Source organism: Salminus brasiliensis, chromosome 3 (assembly GCF_030463535.1).
Source record: "Salminus brasiliensis chromosome 3, fSalBra1.hap2, whole genome shotgun sequence".
Taxonomy (NCBI): Eukaryota; Metazoa; Chordata; class Actinopteri; order Characiformes; family Bryconidae; genus Salminus; species Salminus brasiliensis.
Window position 1 is genome coordinate 42,941,976 of NC_132880.1, and position 3,898 is coordinate 42,945,873.

Genomic DNA, 3,898 nt, shown 5'->3' on the forward strand with positions numbered 1-3,898 from the left:
CATGCTGGTAGACTATCTTGGTCATGCTAGTTCACCAGCTTGGTCTTGCTGGTCATGCTGGTCCATCAGCTTAGTCTAGCTGTCTAGCTTGGTCTAGCTTGGTCAGGTTGATCATGCTTGTAGACCAGCTAAACCATCAAACTCAAACAGAAACATACCCTATTCTGGTCAAGCAGATTAACTAGCAGACAGACTGGCTGTGCTGGTGTGTGTTCACTGCAATAGATGAGTTAATGCATTTTTCCCAGCAGGGTAGAGAATACTTCTTTATGAGTTGTATTAGAGTATTATGAATTTAAATACATTTATTTAGGAGTACACAAAATATGTATCTGAATTTTGTAAGCGAAAAAAAGTTATTTGCAATATCCGTCACATGATGCTTCTTATGCAAGTCAGTATCTATTAAAAACAGCCGAGTTGTACATAAGGCTTAATATCTTTCCAGCCATCAACGTCTCTCTCGCCCACTCTGAAGACTAAGTGTTGCCGGGCAACAGAAACACAGTCGGTCATTGTCTTGTTGCTCACGTTGGCCCTGGTTTAATGCTAGCACTTCTCCCTGACCTTGAGAGACCCAATGTGTGATAGAGGGTTTGGCACTGTGATAGATTGGCTTTATTAGGTCTCAGGGGCTTCTGTGACATTGACCCTTCAGTCTGACACCTCCACGGTCTCAACCTTTCGCTCTTACTGTGAGTCGTGGTTTTTCAGGTGCTGCAAGATGTCATGACACGAAGTGCCCTACAGATTATTAATTAATATTTATAGATTATGATTAGATTATGTTTTAGATGATGGTGTGGTGCACTAGCGGGGACCTCTCTGCACTTAATGGTTCAGTTTTGATTCAGGATGCTGAGATGTGACTATAAAACCATTCTGTAGCCTATTTTCCAGTTGTTTCCTGCATTTGTCCGTCTTAACAAGTAGTGTTAGTGTCATTTGAATTCTCTTACATGCTGCACACTAGTTATATGGCCTATGTCAAGGTGTTTCATCATCTAATAGATTTAAATTCCATTGTGCACTCCGCTACTATTCCAGATGTGAGGTTGGAGAAAACATTATAGCCCTTTCACAGCAGCACAACAAGAATTTAGCCTTCAGATTCAGTTTAAAGCAACACTATGTGACAATTTCACCTTAAAATAGCAGCTTTAGTATTGAAAATACTGCAATATGACCATACCACCTGTCTACGCACTACTTTCACTTCAGATGCTGGTTCTGCATCTCTCAGCTTGTCAGCAAATCCACGTGTACGGCTGTCCATGAGGGGGCGCTCAAAGCACTCAAAATTTGTATTAATGGCAGTGGAGTAAAAGTGGATTACGCTGCCCAGCTGTAGGGGGGAGCCCCGGTGCAAACATTACCAACTGCCAGTCCAGGGGATTGAACCAGCAACCTTTAATAATACACTGTTTTAGTAACAAACTATGTGGCCAAAAGGATAGAGAAGTGGGCTTGGGACCAGAAGACCCCTGGACCGTCAGGAGGTGAAAGTAAGGATGAGGAGGAGTTGAGCAAGACACTTACGTGACTGCCCACCACTTGGAGTGTGTTCTCACTGCCACTTTATAAGAGCTGGTGTGTGTGCTTACCAAATCTGCTGTCCACTGTTATAGTTGACCCCCTATCTGACTCTCTCTCTCTTTCAAACACACACTCAAAAGGTAAGCACTCTTATCTCCTAGCCCCTGACACTGCTTCACTGAAATACCCAAAAGACTAACCATCAGGGCTGAGGATGTGTAACCACTGAGTTTCTAACCCCCTCCCCTTTTAGAAACATGCTCTATCTCTGCCTGTGCCTCTGTGTAACCCTCTTGTTGGAATAATCCGCTTACAGTTCGCAGGATGAGGCTGATCAAGTAAACACAAACAAGGCCTTGCCGGGGTGGGAGCCCCACTGCAGCTTAATGGACTTCGGAGGATCACTAACAGCAGCCTATTGTGCATAGGATAATTGCACTTTCCCCTGATCTAGCCTTCCCAGAAGACTTGCAGGAGGCACTTTAATAATCAAAACACTGAATTTCAGCTTCTTACCCAAGGACCATTTTCTCTGATTAACTGAAGTAAGGCAGTATGGGTCATTATGGGCCACCGCTGCAGAATTTCTCCTCTCAGTGTAGAGTGTACAGTTTGTCACATGGTGGTGTGATCAGTCTTATATCTTTTCTGGGACTTTCAGGGTAATGTGTTGGAATGAAGTTGACTGGAAACGTTTCAAGACCATTTCCGACCCAGAACTGGCAGCTGGCAGGTTGCTCTGCATGATGAAGTTATCTGAAGTGTTAAGAAGTGACTTCATAAAGATACATACAGTTTTTAAGGCGCCCTTTGGAACTCAAAGTGGCTCAAAATAGTAAGTGGCAAGTGTCAACTTTAAAAAAGGCCCTTTGTAATGGTAATGACGCACAGACACGCGTACCGGACAGCTTCTATGATTTTCATCACTTTTGCTGTCAGAAGTGAAGAACTTTTTGTCAGGTTTCTTGTCCAGTGTGAATTCTACCCCTTCACTGATCACCTACACTTGTTTTAGGCTTGATATTTGCCCCCCCTTAAAGAATACATGGAGGGAATGGAAAAATCTCATACTCTATATGCTGCCAAAAATGTTACATGTAGGCCTACAGTTTCTTAAATGTTCAATAGGCTATATTACCTAAGCAGGTCCGGAACACACGACCGCTAGATGGCGCACAAGGCTCTATCTCAGGCAAAATGACTGAAGTAAAGGATCTGCTCATACACTGTATAATATAAATCTTTATATGGAGTATATAATATATACAGAGTCAGTCAACTATTGCATCCTAACGCAATAATGACATAATCTGACTGTTTAGAGACTTGTCATCCTCGGTCTGATTACGGTATGTCTCCTTTCTGAGGTGCACCTCAATTACCGTAAAATACGGGCATTCCAGAAGGACGCCCTTCTGTATCTATCCATCCTATCCTATGTATGGATGAATGGGTAGGTTGGTTGGATGAGTAGGTAGGTAGGTGGATACCATCCAACCAACCTACCCATCCATCTAACCTAACCACCCATCCATCATTCATCCATCCATCCATCCATCCATCCATCCATCCAACCAACCTACCTATCCATCTAACCTACCCACCCATCCATCATTCATCCATCCATCCATCCATCCATCCATCCAACCTACCCATCCATCTAACCTACCCACCCATCCATCATCCATCCATCCATCCATCCATCCATCCAACCAACCTACCCATCCATCTAACCTACCCACCCATCCATCCATCCAACCAACCAACCTACCCATCCATCTAACCTAACCACCCATCCATCATTCATCCATCCATCCATCCATCCATCCATCCATCCAACCAACCTACCCATCCATCTAACCTAACCACCCATCCATCATTCATCCATCCATCCATCCATCCATCCATCCAACCAACCTACCTATCCATCTAACCTACCCACCCATCCATCATTCATCCATCCATCCATCCATCCATCCATCCAACCTACCCATCCATCTAACCTACCCACCCATCCATCATCCATCCATCCATCCATCCATCCATCCAACCAACCTACCCATCCATCTAACCTACCCACCCATCCATCATCAATCCATCCAACCAACCAACCTACCCATCCATCTAACCTACCCACCCATCCATCATCCATCCATCCATCCATCCATCCATCCAACCAACCTACCCATCCATCTAACCTACCCACCCATCCATCATCCATCCATCCATCCAACCAACCAACCTACCCATCCATCTAACCTACCCACCCATCCATCCATCCAACCAACCAACCTACCCATCCATCTAACCTACCCACCCATCCATCCATCCAACCAACCAACCTACCCATCCATCTAACCTA